This window comes from Ooceraea biroi, chromosome 5, assembly GCF_003672135.1.
Source record: "Ooceraea biroi isolate clonal line C1 chromosome 5, Obir_v5.4, whole genome shotgun sequence".
In the NCBI taxonomy this organism is placed as follows: domain Eukaryota; kingdom Metazoa; phylum Arthropoda; class Insecta; order Hymenoptera; family Formicidae; genus Ooceraea; species Ooceraea biroi.
Window position 1 is genome coordinate 13328293 of NC_039510.1, and position 22027 is coordinate 13350319.

Genomic DNA, 22027 nt, shown 5'->3' on the forward strand with positions numbered 1-22027 from the left:
GGCATCATTTAATTTATCCAGTTGACGACAGTATACGTCTGAATTAATGGTTTGATTCCTTGCAAGCAGCTCAAAATACACAATACCTTTAAAGTCCCACCAGACTGACAGCATAATCTTTCTTTGGTGAATATCTGCTTTTCAAGTGCTTTCAGCAGGTTCATCACGCTTGCTCCACCATCTTTTTCGTTTGACGTTGCTGTAGACGATCCATTTTTCGTCGCCTGTTATCATATGTTTCAAAAATGGGATCATTTTCCTCACGTTTCAAAAGAGAATCGCAGATGTCACTACGCTTAGTGAAATGAATTTCTTTGAGCTCATGTGGTACCCAAATATCGAGCTTACTAATGTATCCAAGTCGTTTTAAATGGTTTTCAACACTCGATTTCGATATGTTAAGATTCTCAGCAATCTCTCGTGTCGTTAAACGCCGATTGGAATCGATCAGTGCCTTTATTTTGTCATCATCAATTTCGATTGGCCTTCCTGAGCGTGGTGCATTTTTCACATTAAAATCTCCAGATCGAAATTTAGTAAACCAATTTTAACACTGTCGCAGGTTTAAAGCATCTTCGCCATATACATCACATAACTTTTTATGAGCTTGCACAGAGTTTTTCCCTTTTCGGAAGTAATAAAACAAAATATGACGAAAATGTTCTTTTTGATTTTCCATTTTGAAATCGACGGCAAACAAACAATTGTTAACGAAATCGTGTACTTTCTTTTTGTAAAACAAGCTTGAACTGTGAGTTGTTAACCTACATAATGAATTTGCGGTTTAGAATGAAGTTAGTTACATTTCAAGACATGTATGTCCATCTATTGGAAAAAAACGCAATTACTTTTTGGCCAACCCAATAGAATCTAACTTGGATTCGAGTTGCCAAATTGTTCAGAATTAGTAAAAACGCTTTAGGAGCCATGAGGAGATGAAATTTATGAAACATTACATTGGCATAATTTCTCGTAGTAATGACGATAATAATAATAATAATAATTTTCCATCCGAGTAGAATGCTCGTTGCGCGATCGCTCACACGTTACCCAAGCCTCGAGGTTCATCAGCGGGGAATGCGCTCGGATCGCGCCGGAAGTTCCCGCAATCTTTCTTGCACGAGCTTTGAACCCACGTAGTAGAAACAGCAGACAGACAGACAGACAGACCGCGGGAATAGAGGAGGGGAAAAAGAACAAGAGGAGTTCAGGTACATCGGTACGCGATACTCGCGAGATCTCGAAGGGAAAGGACAATCTTGCGTGTCGTCCTCTCGAGTTCCTACGAAATTCAAGCCGGCATAACGTCCGACCCGACCGCCACTCGAATAGAGTTTCCCCGTATCTGAGAGCAAAAGTTCTCTAAGAAACTGCAGGAATATTTGCACGAGCGTCGACCTCTTCGTACGGTCGTTAGCAAACGTTTCCTCGACATTGCTGCTGCTTCGGCGACACACATGGCGACTGCGAATTACGGCGCGGAAATCTTATGCTCGTTCTTCTTCGTGCAATCTAGAGAATTCGATGGGATCCCGAAACATTCATTTCCAAGAGAATTTTCATCATTCAATCATTTTATATTTTATATTTTGAGGCGTTGATGTCACATGTAATAATTCTCAAGGTAAACTTGTTATTAATTTAATTCTGAGAAGAAACAAATATCTCAAGTTTCAAGTCCGCGAAATCTGCAAGTGAAGGCATTGTTCTAAAACGTTGCTCTAAAACGGCCTTTGTGAAAATGGACGTCGCTCGATGCACTCGGCGACGAGTTCGCCGAGGAAGGCTGACATTATCGTGGTTGACATTATTCTATTATTCTAGGCCGCTTATATCTGACAACGAAAAATCTAGCTCATCGTGTATTACCTATTCGCGTCATAAGACGCGATAGAATAACGACCTGCGCGGCTCGATGCAACGAGCGAAATAAATCAGCAAGTCTCGAGTGTTTTTTTACTAATTTCCACTCTTAACTAGTTTTTTCAGCCGCCGCAATTGATTCAATCACTTGGTAAGCAAGTACATGTTGACATATTCATTTTAATTCCTCATTAGGTAGCTAAAAAAACCCGATGTTTATGTTTATTCAATAATCTGTTGTACTGCTAATAGAAAAACCGATCTCGTATAATCTCGTAAGCATCATATCTTCAACACTTTTATTGAAAAGAGATTAATCTCAGAATTAAACAAATATTTTTGGGTGAGCTCATGGGAGACATCTTTCAGAAAAGTATCTCGTTACAACTGTTTAGAATCCTTCTGCATGACTTCGTACTCTCATCTCACACTCCACCAACTTTTTGTTGCATTTTCCGTATCCCGCTTCAAGGATAAGAATAATATACAGTGCGTGTAAGTGAACAAAGTTTCTCGGCAGTTTCCCAGGTTTTCCACAGTTTCCTCGTGACACTCGGCGTCGATGAATAAAGATGCACTCGAATGGCACTCGCGCAAGGTCGCGGAGATAGCACAGGGAACTTGGGCAAGAGGGCGGAGGGTTTTTCCGCGGAATTGGCCGGACGGTTCGGTTTTTGTAGGCGGCTGAATTGCGGAATGAATTTTGCGCGGCTTCATCGGCGACCACCGGCGCCGCCACTGTCGACGCTCTTGGCTCTCGCCCGGCAAAGTTTCACAGAAGTCGTTCTTCCTGGAAACGTGCGGAAATGCGAGAGGCGGCGACCGCACTTCGTTACGCGGGGACCACCTCTCGGATGGTAATTTCGCGAGGACGGGGCGGAAAATCGTCCAGCCCCGTTCCCTCTCCGCGTCTTCCTCCGCTTCTCGCCGGGCGAGAAAACGTACGACTGGCGGACGCCTTAAGCGAGCTGGGACACATTATTCTTCGGATGAGCAGGATATATTAAGATGCAGTTTTCATATCTTGCTTATGAACGGTGCATAAACGCGTAACGGATGAATAATGCGTCTGTGTTATGGTCCCAGGATTTTCTAAGATTCTTCAAGAGTATCGTGATGCAATAACACGACGACCAGATTAAAGCGTAAACAGGCCGAGTATGATTGCCAGCGGGGAAAATAAACGTTGATCACAAGAAGATAAGAATACATCAGTTAAGAATATTTTTACGTGGAAGTCGTTAGTTTATTTTTAGCTCTTGTGCAACTGCACATTCAACTGATCGTCCGGCGGGGAACTGAGCAAGCTCGTTATTTGAATTTTCAGCATTTTAGCTAAACGGTTTTTATTCGGACAAACATTTTCTCCTAATCTCTCATTTCGCACGAAATATTAAATATGATGCCGCGTCCGTGGCGGTTTTCCATCCGAAATTTCTCCCTCTCCTCTTGTTTGTTCTCTTTTTTCTCTGACCGCGCCACATTCTGCAATCCTGTACGTGACGATATGCGATTATTCATCGCGCCATACGCCAAAGGGAATCCAACAATGTGCCCACTCGACGAATCATCGCCATGGGTGCACGGCGTAACGCAAGCACAATCCTCAAGCAACCGGTTGCGGACTGCGGCCTTCCTCTCGACACGCGGAATTTGCGATAACGCGGCGACGTGTCCGAGCGAGATGGGAGGAAGGAAAGCAAAAGGAAAGAGAGAAAATCGCCGGCTCTCGTGAACGAGAGCGAGCGTGTGGTACCGGCGCGCTCGCTCTCCCATCATATTGGAAATTCTTCGCCTGCGATAGCGCGATACATCTACGCCGCACATCCGAGCGTGCACGGCAAAACACCATAGGAGAGACGGGACAACGAAGAGTTAAAAAGTGGAGGCGGAGGAGGTGGAGGAGAAAGAGAGTAGACGGAGCACAGAGGAGGAGGAGGACACCAGAGGTGATGGCGGTGTAGGAGAACGGGGGGGGGGCGGAAGAGGGGGGAGTTTTTACAAAAAGTCAGGCAGAGAGCGCGGCCCCTTTCGTCGACGCGACCGATGGCGCGAGGGGAGGAAGAAGGGAGGACGGGGGGTGGGTTGGCGAGTGAACGGCGACGCGGGGGGAAGGGCGACGGGCGGCGGGAGAGGGCGGACGACCTCGGCGATGATACGACAAAAAATCAGATGCACGGCCATTGGCTGTTCTCAATTCGAATTATTGGCTTCCCCGGTCGCCGTTCGTCAGAGTCTCCCCGACCTTCTCGATACTCGTTCCCTCTCTTGCTCTCGTCCTCTCTTTTTCGCTCTCTCTTTTTCTCTCGCTCTGTCTTTCTCATCGCTTCTCTCCTTCGCTCCCTCCTTCTTCATTCCATCCGTCTGTCCCCCTCGCCCACTGCGCCTCCCTGCGCCGCTGCCGCCGCCGCCGCTGCCGCTGCCGCTGCCGCTGCCGTCTCCTCCGTCGAGCCTCCCTCGCCGCCACCGTCGCCCCCCTTCTCGGGGGAATGGGCGCCGGCGAGAAGGGCCGAAAAAACTTCGAAAAAAAAATCCAATTTCGTTGCCATGGTGACCGGCGTGCGTTGACTTTGATAAAGATCCCCCGAACGAGCCACCTCCGCCGACGCCGCCGCCGCCACCGCCGCCCTCTCTTCCTCCTCTACGTCTCGCGCTTCGTCCTCTTCGTTCTCCTCTTCTTCCACCCCCTGCTCTCCCCGCCGCCGGCTACGACGCCGCCGCTTTCGCAGTTCCTCCGATTGTACGCGCGCCCCGCGCGCGTGTACACTTTCTGTATTGTCTGTGCATTTATGTATGCGCGCGTGTGCATGCGTGAGCGCGGTGAGTATTGTGTGCGCGCGCGAGAGGGTGCAGGGGCGGATTCGCCGGTCCAGGGGGATCTCGGGGGTGGGTGGCGCGCGGTTTCGGTTTGACCCATATCGAAGGGGGGAGGGGCCTGACGGACGTACCCACTCGCCCACCCTCCCGGTATACTCGCCGGCTCGCCAGGTGGTGGCGAGTGGTTTGTTTGTTTGTTTCGCGAGAACGGGCGAGCGGCGGCTATCGGAAAAAATTTTATTTACATGATAGAAAAATGTTGCCCGCGCGCGCGGAAGAGCGTGCACTCGGGCAGCCCCGAAGACGCGGCGAGCGCCCCATCCTATCCCTCTTCCTCCTCTTCCTCCTCTTTCACCACGAATCTCATCTCTTTCTCTCTCGCTTTTTCTTCTCTCTCATCGTCGAACTGTTCTACCTTTTTTCTGCACCCCAGCGAGCGAAAGCGCGCGAGGGGGTAGCTAAAAGCTCCGTCGGTCGGAGATTAAAATCGGGTGGAGGATTTTAGGGTGGTAAGGCGGGGCGGGTGTATATGTGCGGGATGGGTGGACGAGAAAGGGGGAGGAATGACGAAGAGCAAGCGCGGTTTTCGCAGGACGGGGCAACGTCGGTCCGATCGTTGTCGTTCTCGTTAACCATCCGCGAACGAAATTATTTTCCTCCCGAGGAAAAGAACGCCCCCTAGCCGCCCCACGATCTCCTCTCCAGTTATCGAGGCTAGATTGGTAATATAAATTGGTAATATACGTTTCTGCCTTATTTTGTGCGGATCGCGCGTTTCTGAATTCGCGGTTGGTGATGCATAGCTCTGCACTTCCCTTTCAATCGATGTAACAAGGGATGGCCCCCCCCCCTCTCGCCATTCGTTATAAGTTTCCAGATATCTAACATATATGTGTGCATCTCTGCTACGTGTAAATACTCTACCAATAAAGATAGAATATACGAGAATTTAATAATTAGCGACAAGTGATCTGCATGACTCGATCCAAAATTCTAAAAATATAAAACTTCTCACGGAGATCGTACATTATCGGAAGGATGCAAATCGTACATATTTCTAAAATGCTACATTCCCAAACAAGTCCACTTTTTCAACTTTCGAGCCATTTGATCAATCTCCTGAGTCCACTGTATGGATATGTGCGTGTAAGCGTGTGCCTGAACGTAACAAAATTATACTTTCAGAGAGATACTGGAGAGGGATATGACTAGATATTCGATTACAATATCCAACTTCTGAATGCACCTCCCTCTCCAAAATGTATCCTCCAACACGATCATGCGAACACAACTCCTCGAAGGTACTGTGCGTTACGAGCGGGATGAGCCTGCATGCGCGCGCGTATCTCCCTGCGCTACGAGAGTCTGATTTTTATTTCGAAAAACTTTTTTAATAAAAAAGTTGCACGCTCGCGCCCTCGTCTCCCTCCCTCTCACCCTTCCGTACCCCGTGTATAGCGGCGAGTTCTCGTACAGGCAGGTGTACATCCTATATAAGGGGATGGCGAGGTAGCAGCTATACCGGACTGCGGCGCATTAAAAGTTTCACCCGGCGCTCACGATATTTCATAACTTTTCTGTATTTCGAAAAACGTGCAGTCGGTTGGCCGTCGACCAGTCGAATCCAGATGAATGCACGCGTGCACTCGTCTCCCTTCGCCCCCCGCCCTATTCTTCGCACGTGCGCACCGAGCAGCTCCTCTCCTCTACGGATTAAGCCTTCAAATCAAGGCTGGCAATTTTGAGACACTCGGTATATATGTCTAACGTTCTTTAGTAACTCTTTGCGACTTGCATGGTGCGTATCTACATGCTTCTTTTCTCGTTCCTCTTCCATCCTCGTGAATCTTATTCTTTCGCGTTGATCAACCCTCTCGTGCCATCTCTGTCTGGTCTCTTTTTATTTCGGTTGTCTCACGCACAAGCACACGCATACACGCGCACAGCCCTCGATTGACTGGTTCTCTATCTTTCTCTTTGCGTATCCCGATTCGCATTCTCCGGTTACGCGGCGCAAAAATGTAGTTAAAATAATTTAAATATTGGCAGCAATCCTCGAGCTGCAATTTTCATGTCGGCCATTTACGTCGAAACGTGTAATGTGCTTGGCAGAATCATCGATTACATATCTCTATGTGTGTGTGTATGTGTGCTGCATATGTATGTTTTGTAGATTGCGCCAAAATCAATGCATTATTTTTCGATGACAGATTTTCTAGTGAAATTTAGAATCGACTAAAAAATGTGGTTTCATTTATTTGATCGATTAATCGTATATTGTTTTGAAAGGATGTAAATTTGGCAAACAACACGTCACTGTTATGCAATGCAATAATGTTTCATAATATGGATATCGATGTACAGTGTTTTTTTTTGTTTATTGAGTTTACAGAGACGATCTTCTCTTAGTAAAAATTTAATCAGCTTAATTGGTAAGCTATTTAATACGGGGAATTAACGGCGATTTAAGCTTTAGGAGCGTAAATAGGTAATGAAACTTCATTTTCCAATTAATTTAAATCAGACTTTATTTCAGCAGAAATTTAATTTGAGACATCATTAGTAAGATATTTAACGTTGAAAATAAACGCCGAAGAGGGAATTATTTAAATTTCAAAGAAAAACAGACTTTAAATTAAGAAATACATGTACGTCAGAATTCCTCATATATTGAATACCCGGCTTTCCCATAACAACCATATTTTCCTCTTATAATTATAAAATATATTTTAAACACATTTCTTTTATCGCAAATATCATTACAACAAACTTTTGTAAACTTGCACTTACATTTCCTTACTTGTTTAGCCTTAACGAATTAATTTAATGATTTATCGTATACTTATTTATAATTCGTATTTGCCAGAAAATATTATAGCGAAACTCTTATCAGCAAATTGATCTTAAAACATAAAGTGAATATTCAGAATGTTCTCCGCGCAAAGTATGATGAAATGTCACAATGTTATCGCCGTTTGACATCGTTAGACGCAGGCGATAAATCGGGGATGATTTTCGCGCGCCAACACGATATCGATTGTACCACATCGGGGAACAGCTTGGTAACAGAATCCGAACAAAGGAATCCGAATATGCTGCTAAGAGACGAGCGCGCGCGCGCGCGCGCTTTCTAATTAATCGAAACTCCGACTCCCTATTAATAATCGTCGGCAATAAAAATCCGCAAACTCTGTAAATCCGCTTCGTTCGCGGTCCGAGCGAGCGCGGCTTTTCAATTACGTTTGCGTCCCATCGCGTGTGTATTGATGTCGATTGAATACCGTCGCTCGCTCGCGCGCGCGCGGGTATCCAATCATCATTGACTTTTTACAGCGTGTGCCGCGAATTCGCATCAAGCGCGCGCCTGCAAATGGAAAGCTTCGTCACGAAGTAAGTCCCTCCCTGTGGTGGTGCACACTCATACTTTTCGCCTTGCCAGACACTGGCGGAGTGTAAAACCAAAAAAGCACCACGAACGAGAAGTGAAATGTAATATCGTAGATACGCAATAACGTACGAGAAACGAGAAGATGCTGAGTTACTCTCCCTATGACGCGAATAAAAATGTTAAAATAATAAATGAGTTGGAGGGGACAAGCTTGGAAAAGAACTCCCTGAAATTGAAGCTAATATTACAGATTCTGATATTGATTTGTTGGCGACGACGTTTTAATAGGTCCTAATAACGCCTTGCGTTCCATCAAATGAAGCCTTTTTAATATTGCATTCGAATTTAATATTGAACTGTGAGTTTGCAAACCGACTCTTGTCAGTCGAGACCTCTTCCGTTGGCAGTGTAATATCTCGGTCGCATGCGCACGATAACTAGTTAGACGAAGTACTTTACGCTAAATATTCGAATGCATGAAACGCACTGCCGTCCCTTCGTAGGGTGGTACGGTGCAGGCGACGGAGCATAGTTCTACTCAATTGTCCCATGGCAGTATAATGAAGCGCTTGTGGACCAGTGTCTATGCCTACTACTCGCTCACTGTTCGGGATACGCGTTTGTCCACTCCACGCGTATTGCCGGCCCCGCGTTTAGCGCTAAATAGATCTGTCTGACGAGAAAATGTTTGCGAATGTCCGCCTTGAACGCTGACGTGCTTCGAATATGCCATAGACAATGTACCGAAATAATGAACGATATTTTCCACCATACCGGCAAAATTTCGAAAGGGTGAACGTAGGAAGCAAGAATAGCCGGCAATTTAATAACGAAAAACGCAGATGAAATTCAACTGGAAACAGAAGACAATTAAGTGACCAATTGCCAAACCGACAACCGCGCTTCGGGTTCATATAGTTTTGATTATAAAGAACTCTCCGATTGACATCTCGCTCAGAAGTGAAGTTCGCTCGAAAAGCTCGTAGATGTCAGACTCGGCGGTAGTTCCGGGACACCCTGTATAATTTAGATATTCCATGTAGATTGCTCTTGACGGGTGGACGGCCGGCCGGCAGAGTTTGCTATGCCGACAGCTGCGACCGACTGCTTATGTTCTCATCAGCGCGCATTAAGACGCTCTCCGCCACCGGTCATTCGCATTAGCGTACCGGGAAAATGCACGACCGCGTGTATTCGCCTTTCTCATGGACTCGATTGTGCTATCCAGCCGCTTTTCTTCGTCCGCCCCTATATTATCTTGGAGTTTCGATCTGCCAAGTGCTTTTGTCACTGGATTAAAGTCGATTGAGCTTGATCCGGATTGAGACTCTGGATGACCAAAGTGGGAATTTGCCTTTGTTGTTTGAATTAGTAATATTATTATTGTGAGCATAGTTAAACATCATTAACGCAGTTGCTTATTAATGAGCCATTAATATTAATTGCGGTGTCGCACAGTGTAACGTTCCCTTAACAAAAATAAAAAATCTGTTCGACTAATCTTCCACTTTCCTTATTTGATTTTAATAGTATAATGTTTCGACATTTTGAAACAGTTGATGAATAGTCAATATACATCACATAGTAATCAGAAAAAAATTCTTACAGTTCAAAGACTTACAGGTTAGATATACAAAGCCGAATTTATTTGCTTTACGAAAAACGAAATTTATTCTCAACAATTATTTGCTTCAGTACATAGTGGTATTATATAGTCAAAATTGTATCTTGAAATTGTTTCTTTTATGTAAGAAAGCAGTATTTATAATAATATGGCTAAGTTTCCTTTATTCTAAACACATTTTCCATCTTTTTAAGAATTTTGAATAAGAATGAAAAAAAAACGATAAATATCGATTTCTTGTTTTTTCAATGAAAAATTGTATTTTTTACACTCTTTCATTTAACATATAGTTATGTTGCTTCTCGTTGCTCTTTCTTAAGATATTAACCTTTTTAAGATCCCCGCCAAGAAATATCGAACTATTCTCGAAGTTTGGAGAAATTCACTTAAAGTACAGAAGTTGTCATCTGTGTATGAACATATTTTGAGTGTCATTAAACAATATTTTAAATATTTATTTCAAAATAAAATAGATTACATGTTTTGTTTTATATATTTTAAATAATGTTAAAATAATGTTAATTTTTATGTTATTATTATGTTTATACTAACATAACAAAGAAAAATAAAATTTAGTTGCGTTAAATTTGGAATTATGATTTTTGAATAAATTTCTTATGTATTCGTTACACTGTGTGTCGGCTTGATCCACGGATGGAATATAGGAACTATGTAACTTTCAACATGTAACTTCAACACAAAGAACACGCGTTTATGACGTGAATTATGCGACATGATGCTCAGTTTTTTTTTACTTTTTCATTATTGCTCTGTTCAAAGGTGAGTTTTTACGATCGTTTTCCAACCGCCTATCAGCTTTAACAACTTAATTAGATCCTAATCGCTTTTTCTAGACCGCCGCGCTAATTACGACAGCGTTATTTATTGCGCAACGCCGCGTGCTGCAGAACGGCAGACGTAGCGCGATACGTACAGCGCCGCCGTATATATATTACGTAATGCCATACGCAGAGAAATAAAATTTCATTAACCGCGATCACGGCTGCTAATCGACCTCAAGTAAAGTAAAACCGGCTCTGAATCACTTGTCAAGTGCACGTTCGGGCATTTCTGCGCTCCGGATTGTCGTCGTCCTCCGTGCACTCTTGTAACGCCTGTAACGTTGAATTCGCGATAATCTCGAACGGTCGGTTGCCTCGAGATCCCCGATCGACGATCGACGTAGACAATGCTCTTGTGTTTTTTAATTCGTCTGGCGCGAGTCTGCCCAGCCAAGTCGGTCTCCTCTCCTCCACCTTGCTCGTTTCAAGTTAGCTCTTGGTCTCGCCAGTGGGAAGGACCCGCTCCCCGCTGCTCCCTTGTCGATATCCTTTTCCTTTTTTCCTCGTCTTCCTCTCCCCGTCCTACCCGCTGCCATGTCTCTCCTTCCTTCCTTCCTTCTCAGGGACTGCACCTTCTTCTCCCTTTATGTATAGCTCCGGGTCGCACAGGGAAGATTCACGACGAGCAGTCCTCGACCTTAGCATCCTCGATTCCGTCGCGCGGCCGGCCTTCATGTATTTCTCTGCCCACTCGGTGCAATCCGGCCGATTTCGAAGCATCCCAGACGCTTCGTCGTGTTGCTCTCGGCTGGGCGGCTTCCTTCCAACTTTTTCTTTTTTTTTTGTTAGACGATGCACCCTCGAATTCACAGGAGTAAGAGGGTCGCGCGAGCAGAATGTACGGGCGAATAGAAGAACCTCATGTTTTTGAGGAAGGAACGATTTACGTTTTCAATCTGTGCATTTGAGATTATTAATGCATTTGAGATTACAACAAAACGGATTCAGGATGACATTGTTTAGAGTTAGAAAATGGAAACCAATTGTAATTGATGAACGCGAGCAAACAGGGGTGAAAATGATTAATTTGTGTGTAATAATTAAAGTTTTTGATGAACGTAAAATGCGCGCGTAAAAGTAAAGTCTTGTGCTTAATTAGTCAATTCTGCACGAATTTCACCTTTGGACTATTTTAATTAGACACTCGCTTACCAAAATATTTGACGTAGGAAATTAAAAAAGTTACGAAAAAGTGGTGTCTGATTAAATTCTTGTTAAAGAAAACTTTACTCGCGATGCAATCAGAAAAGAATTTCCAGCCAAGAGAGAAAGCGCAGCAACTTCTGCGTGCATCGAAGAATCGATGCTTCACGTCGACACTGAATATCGCTCGTCCGAGAGGGCTTCTTCACGAAAGTTGTCTCCCCTTTGTCTAACAAAGAAAGTCGGGTTTCGCGCGAAGAAAGTACCGAGTGCTGAGACAGATGAATCTGCCGCTCCGCGGCGAAACGATCGAATTTCACATGCACGAATTGTAACTGACCTTTCGGTAGAGAAAGCTCAATCCCATGTTCGAGTAGAAGCCATGTTTGGCTCGTGCTTTGCTGGCATAAATAAATTACTTGGCGAAATCGATAGTTCTTGACATGGCAAACAGAGAGAGAAAGAAAGAGAAATAGAGAGAGCACGATGGACATCATTCCTCATTTTTATCGTTATTTATTATCATTGCTATTTTGCAGTTATTTATTCGTGAACTGTGCACTTGTGCTAAGTGTATCTTTTTCAAGATGATATGTGTGTATCATTAAGAATATTTTTCTCGTTGTTATGCTCGCAAAGTCGCGTGTTTGCCGCAAAATGTTTAAATAATCTTGACAGATATGCTCCAGATCTCGGTCAATCGCGGAAGTGAAATTACTAGTCCGTTACCGAACGACAGACCGTAATGCACCGCTTAATAAATCGGATCATCGATCTAGATCCCGAACTTGCCGTTTCGCTCGACGAACTTTCCTGTTTTCGCTCAAATGGGCCTTTAACTTTTCTCATTTCGTGCAAAAGATTCGAAATCTCGGTCGTAACGAAACTCGATAAAATATGTTTACTGCGAAGAAAAACGCAGCCACGCGTAATATTGCATTACAGACAAATCGAAAGAGATTTCACCTTATTTGTCGTCGCACGCAATTAACGGATGCAGTATGATTTTCAGACATTATTATACTTTCCCTCGAAGTACTTCTCACACTACTACCCAACACTTCGCTCGAGCAAATATCACAATCAAAAAAATATAATAATATTCTACCATCATAAAAACAACTTGCAAAATATTTTTTCAAAGTTACTCTCTATCTAAAATTACTAATTCTGCAGAACAATTTTTCTCCTAATATAATAAAACAAGAGACCAATTTTAGAAAAGATACATTAGACAATAATCTCCCAGATCAACACCACGATCTCTATCAGTAGCTACACCCACGCCTATCGAGCATCACTATCCGGTGCAAAGAAAGACCGTCGGTGGCACCGATTCGCGCTCTAACCGGGCCCCACTTGCGAGACGGCCCGTTGTAAGACGCGAATTCACGGTCACCAGATACAACGGCACGATTCGGCGTCATCGCGGCCACACGAAAGCGGCCGTGCACGGTACGATGCGTCGAGTTAGGACAGGTCATGCCTCGGTACACGCTCGAACCTCCGTACACAGCATCCCTCCGTCTCGCTTCTTCCTTCCTTTCTCTCTTCCTTTCCATCTGTCTCTCTTTCTCTTTCTCTGCTTCGCTCGCTCGCTCGCTCTCATTTCCTTTCTCGTTCTGGCTCTCTCGAAGAAGTTAGCGTATTCGCGTCGGCCGTCGTGGCGGTCGTTAAACGAGCACGAGTTGTTCCCCGAGCAGAAGGGGAACAGCTACGAGACTCGAATTCTTCCTGGAGAGTCAGAGACTCCTCGCGAACAAAGAGATGTGCCCTCCTCTCCGCACCGCACCTCTCTCTGCCCCTCCGCCTCCCCTCTGTCCTTTGTCTCCCGCCGCCGCGCGCTGGTTCTCTCGGCTTCAGGGTGTTTCCTAAGCAAGGGTGCGCGACACCTTCTGCGAATTATGGGATATGCTGGACATTATCCGGCGTTCTTGACACGATAATATGATAATATGAGTAATATGGAAAATATATATTATTACATGTTTCTCTCTTGTTGCTCTGTATATCGATACACGGATTAAGCGATTGCGATTTGGCGAAAGTTCTTTATCTAAATTTAAATGCTAATTAATATTGATCGTGATAATTGTGCGCATTTGTTATTGTAAATTGTTTGTTACTGTTTCCATTGTTCTGATATTGAAGGAATTCGAGAAATTAGTTTTTGTTTATCACCATATACGCGTTTATTATGTGTAACATTCGATTTAAATAATCCTTGGGCGATTCTCGTCGCGACAATAATCTTCAGTAGATAATCATGAAAAAATAATTTTCTGGCAACAATCTTTAGTGTTCGTTGTCACTAAAGGCCTTCTTTGCTTCGAAAATCGGAGGGCTGTGCGGGTTGTCGCGACAAAAGTGAGCGAGAGCGAGAGAAAGAGAGGAAAAAGGAATTTGTAAAGAGGAAGGAATTCAAGAGCTAGCCTGTACGTCATCCTGTCCGCGAGAAAAAAAAAGGTGTTTCTCGCCGCACAAAGCTCTCCCGTTTCTCCTGGACCGTGCTCCCTTCGCAGCTTCCACGGAATTCGCTGAGGTGGCTTCGATCTCGCGCGAAAACTGTGCGAACGCACGCGAGCGCGAGTGCCCGCGGTCGAGAAAACGTGCGATCTTCGATTCTCCTCGCGCGAAATTCTCTACGGAATTGCCAGAGATCGGTAGGTACCGATAAAAAAAAGGGGGACGTGACGAATCGCGGGGCGAAATCGGATGTCTCTCTCTCCCCCGTCCTTCCCCAAAAGGGAGAGTCGTGCCACGCGATGATATTCGATTTTCGCGGCGGAACCGGCAACTAGCGACCGATAAGTTCAAGCAGAGAGGCAATCGGAATAATTAGGGTATAAATGCGACACTGCAGCGTTCTCGGATTAATCGGTAATGGGTTGCTTAATGACTTAACGACATCCGTTGAATAAGTCAATTTGCCGCTTTCAATGATTTTCGAAGAATCGTGTTAGCCTTATTGAGAGATGTTCGAAGTCACGTATGTTTCGCATGTACTCTCTCTCTCTCTCTCTCTCTCTCTCTCTCTCTCTCTCTCTCTCTTTAGTAGTAATTCCTTATTGATTTTACATTTTCTCCCGTGCGATGAATGTACGGGAGTTATGGCGGAAAAGAAAAAGCTGTGGACAGTCATTACGCCTTTCAGGAAAATTAGACGTTCAGTTTTATGACTTGAGTTGTTACGTTTATGTGCACTCTGCGGTGTAAGGGTAAAATTATACGGTATACCTTTAACGTTCACATAGTTTTCGAAAAAATCTAAGAACATAATCCTTAAACCTCTATCACGTCTTATTAATTGAGTTTTCATAACGTATTGCATAACGTTCTTCAGTGAGTCTATATAATGACTTTCGTCTACTGGAATTATGATATGACACTACCAAATAAAATATACAAGCTTATTCTTCATAATTTCTAAAGTATAATAGATTCAATTTCACATATCAATATTTACATAAGTGATGTAACATTTAAGATATATTTCAAGCTGCTGACCTGTCAACCTAAAATATTATCGGAACTTTAATTTGAGAGTTAAATGCTCATTGCTCAAGCAGTTTTTCATTCATCGTCAAAGATGCAAAAGTCGCGGACGATAGTTGGCATCGGGAAATTTCGCGATATCGAATAAAATCCCGCAGGAAGAATCGCAGTGTGAACAAGATCGACCTCAGATTGAGACGCTTGGATAGCGCATTAAACACCGGAATTCTCTTGGGCTTTATTCCCTAACGCTCTTACATCGTTACCGCGATGTAACACAACGAGGAACAACGTCGTCGAGCGGTCGTTCACGTCGTTGTACGGATATTTCCGCTGCCATCATCAGTAGTGTAGGAGGACGGAGAAACGACAAGGAGTGGAGGGAGGGGGTGAGAGAAGGCGCGTTGGGACCGAAGGAGGATGAGGCAGCCGAGGGTGAGCCGGACGGCGAGAGAAGCCGCGGAGAAAGGCGAACGGAACTTCGGTTCAGGTAGGAGAGGGGGAGGAGGAGGGAGGCCGGCGAGGCCGAGAGAGTGAGTAAGGGGTGAGTCACGGAGGGGTGCCGCGAGTCGAAAGGACAGAGGAGCGAGCGCGACGGTTGGGGGTTGTCTCTTTTGAGCAGCCTGAACTTTGCCAAGTTCGAAACCGTCCGAGGCCGTTGGCGACTCCATCCCCGCGCGCTGCGTTCTCACCCTCCCCCTCCCCTCTTCCATGGTGGTCTGGCTCGCTTGTTCTCTCTTCTTCATCTCTCTCTTCTCTTCTCTCCCGCTCTCTCCAATCCTTTTCCTCTTCCTCCTTCTCCTCCTCCTCTTCCTTGCTTCTCTTCCCTCCAAACCCCTCATCCCTCTTCCTTACCGTCCGCCGCACCCTTCCTCGCCCGACGTACACGGCGTACCCTCGCGTCCGCCGCCGTCGCGGTATTATGGAAATTTTGAACCAATTCGAAAATCAATATCCACCGCCGCGGGGAACAGCGCCGAGACGGCCTGCGTCGCGGCGGGGACGCCGCGCCTCCCAGCCTGGCATTTTCCGCGTCTGAGAAATTGCGAGATCCTTATCGTTCCTGCTCGCGGGTACCCGCGAGTACAGGGGTACCTACTTTGTATTGGCTTTATCTCTACCCGGTGATTTTCTATCTGGTTACGGTCATCACGAGAAAATGGCGATTGTTCAGTTTGAGCCGCCAGAGCTGGACGATTGGAATTATTGTTAATGGCGTAAATAATGGTCGTTTTTTTCCCGGCACGGTGACATTTCGATTCGTTAAGAATACCTTCGGATTCGTTAAGAATACGTTCGGACCTTCGGACTTGAATGTAACGTTGCACCGATGCTGTATTTTGCATTGGTTTTATTTTATATCGTACCTTCTGGCGAGGTCACGATTGTCGGTTCAGTTACAGCTTGAGAATTTTGAGAAAGTAGAAGTGAGCAGCGAGCTTGACAATTTGAATTATCGTTAATAATGTAGATTGTGTTTTGCTTCCCGTACGACGAAATTCAGACCGGCTGAAAATCGCATTAATTTTTTTCAGTTTTGGCTGGAATATCTGTACGGATATTATCTCTGTAACACGATCTTCCGTTTGATTATAATTGTCAGACGAGAAAATGAAGATTTCTAACGAGCAATCTGCCTTGCATCTCAATTTCTTATTGGTAAAGCAAATTTTTATTATTATTGTTCGCGATGTACGTGCAGCCAACGAGATGAATTTTTATCAAGGATCTTTTTCGAGGCAGCAACGTCAGCTCACAACCGTGCGAGACTTTCTTCAGTATAATTTTCTAGCAACAATGCAACCGCTGACACGATTCGCTTGAAATAGTGAAATTCGAGTGACGGCCTGACGGCTTTCGAGAGAATCGCTATTCGCGATTTAGATAATTTGATAATTTGAAAATTCGGTTGCTTTTTTCGTCGGACTTTTGACGTCGCCGAGACGCGCTCGCTCCAAATCGCAGCATCGCTTTTCGCGAAAATGATTCCTGCAATATTGCTTCTTGACTTTTATCGTTCTTTTCTCATTCCGTGAGGGGAAGGTTGCAGTTAAACTGTGGTGCGTAATTTTCTATTCAATTAGAATTTAAATGATTGCCTCAGGTATCGAATTCCGTGCAAATTTTACTTGCTGGGGAAAAAAGGTCACTACTGTATCGTGTATAGAATAATTTTTGAAAAGCTTTGAAAGGCTCGGGCTGGCTATTAAAATCGCAAGGGCGACTTTTTCGACGAGACGACAGCGAATTCCAACGTCTCGGAGAGCTCGGAATCGCCTCGGTTCTCATGAGTCTCGACCGCGTGAAGGATAAAGAGAAGGGAGAATCAGGAGCGAGAGACAGAGCGGGGTGAAGGGAAAGAGCGCCCCTGGATGGTGGGGAGAGCTTTTTTCGTTTTACAAACTGGTTCAATTTTTTCTCAAAAAGCGGGTGAACACCACGCCGGAACCGGTTGTATCTACGCCGAGAACTGAAACGGTGAAATGAGAGGAAGCAAGAGAGAAAAGACGCCGGCGAGAGAAGAGGCGGGGGATATGGTCTTCTCATCGCGAGTTTCAGGCTCGTATCGAGCATTCCGTTTCAAATCCGATTAACCCTGTCCCGACAAAGAATATCTTCTTTTAAGGAAATTTCAATTTTTCTCGACCAAAATTAATATATATACAGTTTGTTAAAAGTTTTCCCCTTTTGTAGTTTTAATTACGTCTTTCTTCGATTGTTCTTCGCGCTCCATCATGCGAGAATTATAAATATCGATAAAACTTCACTAATTTATTTAATCATACATAAGAACAATTTTATGCACTTAATTGTGCGAATATTTAAATAAAAGCAAGAAAATAATTCAGTAAACTCTTTCTTCATATGACACCAGATATAATTCATAAATACATAATTCCCTATTTAACAGAGTCGAATAATTCGGTAGAAATATTAATAATCCTAAATATTAATAACCTACGAAAATATTAATAACAATCGATCTGCGAGTGTAAAACCGCTTTGCACAAACATTTATATACCCCCCGCGTCACCCTCTGTTACCTTCATTTTACTAATACTCATTTCGGATCGCGTAATCCTGTGGCGAGCGGCACATTAAACATTATTATTGTTTTTCGAACAACTGTTACTTTGGAATAACGTTAGAATACTGAGCAGGGAGAGCGCTTTTGCAGAACAACACTGCATTTGGGTGCAGAGAACGCGGAGGATATCGGGGACACGAGATTCCACATCGACGAGAGAGAGAATGTCGTTAGCCGTGCGGGAAAGCCGAAACATTTGCGTCTGCACGCATTTGAAGAGTATTTGCGAAGCCGCCGCCTAATGCGTGTAAACGTCGCCAGTAACTTTATGGAAATCTCTCGCTGGGAATTTTGCGCCTTAAATTACGACGGGATAAATTGCTGTCGGAATTATAATGCGCGGCTGTCTCTCTGTTGCGTCTCTGTGCCCCGCATAAAGTCGTTCCTCTGTTAAAGTCCTCGGCACGATTCGGTCGCCGGTTTCTCCGGTTGACGAATGCGTTAATGACAATGAAAATATCGCGTTTCAATAACGAAGGAAAATATCATTGGAAATAGCAGCGTGTGCGAAACCGCAATCGTCAGCTTTCGATCGCACTTCATTCCTTTTCTCCGTTAAATTTTTTCCGTGGAGAAGACTATCTGCAGGAAAGTTCGTTGCAAAGAAAAATTTGACGCAGTTAAATCCATCGAGAAACATTTCTCCGAGAATGAATTTCGAAAGTAGACAGCAAAGGATAAAATCGTGCGGGAATCGAAACGTTCGATATTTTTCATTGATCCTTCTTTTTGGCGAATTTCTTGAGTTCCCGCAAGCTCGAGGATATCGCTTGATTGTTATGATAACCACACGGCGGGGCTCTAAGGCGATTTGGAAAAGGCCTTTGTGCATGACACACTTTTCCCTTTCGCGAAACCTACTCCGGAGAAGCCAACGCGAAGTGGGTTTCCATTAGCAGTCGCGTATTATTATTTAGCAGGCGCACTCGGAGAATCCAGAAAAGTATCTTTCCAGTAACGTGCGTCATGCAGCTCGCGCGCGCGCGTGTCTTATGACGAGATTAAATCGATTTAAATAAATCGCCGGCACGAATGCGCGGGCCAATCAATCGCGTTCATTGATCGATCAACAAATTCGCCGCTAAAATTAAGATCGCCGCTCAAAGTGGGACAGCCGACAGGCTAAATTTGATTGTCGCATTGTCGGAGTTGTCAGCGCGGGCAGAAAATGAATTCTAAGCGATGAAAATGTAGTCGCACGTGCGATGCGTCATGTTGGATTAACGCGTGCGACACGCGGTAATTATCATACCGGTTATCGTCGATCGTGTAAGCAGCATTGACATTGACTGGTGGCGAGCGTTATCGGATCGCTAAATACGGACGCGTTACACACACGTCGCTCCAAAATCGGCGGTGCATTTGCACGGCTAAAATTACGCGAACTCGTGCGAATTTAGGAATCTGGGGCGGGCGCGCGAGAGGAAATCGCCGGGTCTCGGCCTTCGCCGTAGCTCCTCGAATTCTCGAAAGATCGATTATTATCCGCACCCGCGAGAGGAGCACTCCGTCACAACACTGAAACAATATCGTCGAATTTCGCGATCCTTGCAGCGGCTCGCTTCGCGCGCAATCGATCGCCCTGCATTTCGAAATCGGCAAGGTCAAATTGGTAAAATCAATTTGTCAGGCGCCTGTTTTACAGAGCTCGAATGAGGATTACTTGGTCGACTGTGGTGTACTTTTAGTATAGCGTAGCCTTTTCTATCTTGTATGCTCTTGTCTAATGTTTATCTTAACTTTATTCTAATTTCGTATAGATGCATAAAAGAAGAATCAATCTTTAATAGCGAGATCGGTACACGTACGTCCGACATCTTTACCGGATCCGTCGATCTTCTCATAAGTCGTGACGGACAGACTGAGAGCTCACGTTGGAACAAGTTTCGGCTCTACTCGAACATTTGTTATTTATAAAGGCGAAATATTTGCAGTGTATATACTGCATGTAGAATATTCTGTGATGTACACTTTCTATAAATAGGATTGAGAGAATTTTTTAATAATTTATTTGTTTCTATTTGATTACCCCTTTCTCTCGAGGATGCAGATTAGAGTGCGAAGTCGTGCAGTTTTTGTGTGATCGGCTCTTAACCTCCAAACGTTTGCAAAGTTTACAATTTTAGTTCTCGGAATGTTACGAGAGCTGCAAAATACGATTTTTATCATGTTATCAGTATCTTGGGAAATTCCTGCTTTTAATCATAATTTTCTTCGTATATTTCCTGTGCATGTTTTGCTAGCTTCATTTTTGTGATACTGTTTTCTTCCTTGAATGCGTTACGTAATTTGGGGAATTTAATATTTATCAAAACATATAATGTTTTTAATATAAAATAAAACTAAATAAATACAATTGATGAATTATTCAGTATATTCAAATTTATTGTCTCATATTTCATGACGTTTTCAAGAATTTATTCCCATATCATTATTTTATAATAATAATAAACGTTTTGTAATATTATTGAAAAAACACGTCATAAAATCGAACGCAGTTTCCAGTAACTAAGAGACGGATAGCAAAATAGATTTCAATAATCCAGACAGTCGCATCATTATTAATGATACTTTAAGATTAATGTAACTGTGATAAGACAATTGGAACGTATCGATTCTGACATATACCGATTTCTCAGTTCAAGTCTGATTCCAAGATTGATTCGTGTCCACTTGTCTACGAAACGAAAAATTCACCTCAATATTTCCCATGAAGTATTTCTCTGATAAATTTCAAATTCTATTCAATTAAAGGCTATCCATAATAAGTAAAAAATATAAAATTATGTTATTTCTAAAATGTTTTATAGAAAATATTCCATGCAATGTCTCAACGCATTTGAAAAAAAACTGACATAGATTTCAGAAATATCTCCAAGAGAGAAGAGCATGAAACACTTTTGTGGTCTTTCGTAATCGGAATTGAATGTTGTCACAACTTCTATGCATTAATAATCACAAACTTTTAGGAAACGAGTAACGTGTAAATTTACAGTTACAACTAAACGAAACACGTGGCTTTCCCAAGCCGCAGTGAGAAATCCGATAAAACGCTCGATACTGAAATACCCCGTTTTGCTTCTTACGCACAGGAGGACTTGAAACCGGCGTTCGCTTTCCCCTCTCACACTTTATCGCGTTCTCGTGTCTTTTGATCAGTCCGTACGTCACCGTAAACAAAAAACGTATCGTAACAACTCGCGCGAGACTCGACAGCGATGACTCAGAACGGAACAAATCCCGCTGTGCGAGGCGACGACGTTCTGGATTGTTCGCGCGCGCACGAGAGTTTCTCCTTATCCAGAATTCTCACTTTGAAACGCTCTCAAACGAGTTCGCGAACTGCTCCCGCAGTTTACGACGCATTGTCCGCTATCAGAGTGCCGGTCAGTTTCGCGAATAGTTCGCCGGACTCTCCCGCGAATATCTATCCGGCGAATAATCAACGCTCAGGATGCGCGCCGAGTTGATGCCGAGGGGAATTTGCTCATCGTGTGTTAACAGGAAATGCCGGCGAGCGCGCATCGAGTGGAAATGTTTCGGAGTTATCGCAAATCTGGTGATTGTGATACGTTGCGCAACGTTTGCTCAAATCTACCAACTCTGCTCTTTCGCTCAACTTTCTTGGTTTGTATAATAATATAATGTATTTAAAAAACAATTATAAACAGCGGAGAGCAATCGAAATTAATCGACTTTCACGAAAACATGAGATCATTTCGTTCATCGTGCCGAGAACCTGAGACTCGGGATGCACTCGTCATCC

At 44.1% G+C, this 22027-nt stretch overlaps 1 protein-coding gene across 9 annotated transcripts in view; it reads left to right on the forward strand.

Moving 5' to 3' along the window:
* Window positions 1-22027, forward strand: part of LOC105280993 (zinc finger and BTB domain-containing protein 20) — a 105809-nt gene that overhangs the window by 40180 nt on the left and 43602 nt on the right. Inside the window, exon 1 of one of the 9 annotated variants that reach the window (XM_020032229.2) lies at window positions 21870-21888. The exons of the other annotated variants lie outside the window; for them this stretch is intronic. The gene's annotated coding sequence lies outside the window, so the exon portion shown is untranslated. Of the gene's footprint in view, window positions 1-21869; window positions 21889-22027 lie in introns of those variants that run through there. 9 annotated transcript variants of the gene reach the window in all.